The sequence below is a fragment of the Neltuma alba genome, unplaced genomic scaffold, assembly GCF_004799145.2.
Source record: "Neltuma alba isolate B1F8T4 unplaced genomic scaffold, ASM479914v2 tig00010842_pilon, whole genome shotgun sequence".
In the NCBI taxonomy this organism is placed as follows: Eukaryota; Viridiplantae; Streptophyta; class Magnoliopsida; order Fabales; family Fabaceae; genus Neltuma; species Neltuma alba.
The window spans coordinates 343,908-344,450 of NW_021635639.1; the positions used below are offsets into that span (position 1 = coordinate 343,908).

The window sequence follows — 543 nt, forward strand, 5'->3', positions numbered from 1 at the left end:
GTTTTTGTCCCTTCCAAGGCATCCAATAAAATTGGAACAAGATAGAGAAGATTAGAATGACCCCTATATAAGGATGACATGCGCAAATCAAGGAGAAAAAAGAGAGAGCTAAAAGTGCAATAAGTCAAAGTGCAACCCTAAATATGATTTGGATCAAGTCAACTTAACAATTGACTACTCTAAATGTTAGTTAATAATCAATTATTAAGGCACTTTTGAAAACTAGTTAATGTGCAATTTAAATTGAATTAATAAAACTTTTTTTGCTTGCAATATCTTTTAATCATACAACATTTTAGATAAAATAATCTCAATGAATGCAAAAGAAATATATATAAATTCAAATTCTAAGTCATGCAACTCAATTCAAACTACGATTGTCCAACTAATAAAAATTATAACATCTAATCTCAGTCTCAATTCCAAATAACAATATTCCTAACATAGGAAAAGTCCAACAAGCTCAAGAAAAAATTGATTGAAAAATTAAATACTACCCTAACTGAACCTCTAACCTCAAGCTGCTCATCCATCTCTAAGAAG

At 29.3% G+C, this 543-nt stretch overlaps 1 pseudogene; it reads left to right on the forward strand.

The window, feature by feature from the left end:
• Positions 1–110, forward strand: LOC114759425 (uncharacterized; annotated as a pseudogene).
• Positions 111–543: the final 433 nt, after the last annotated feature.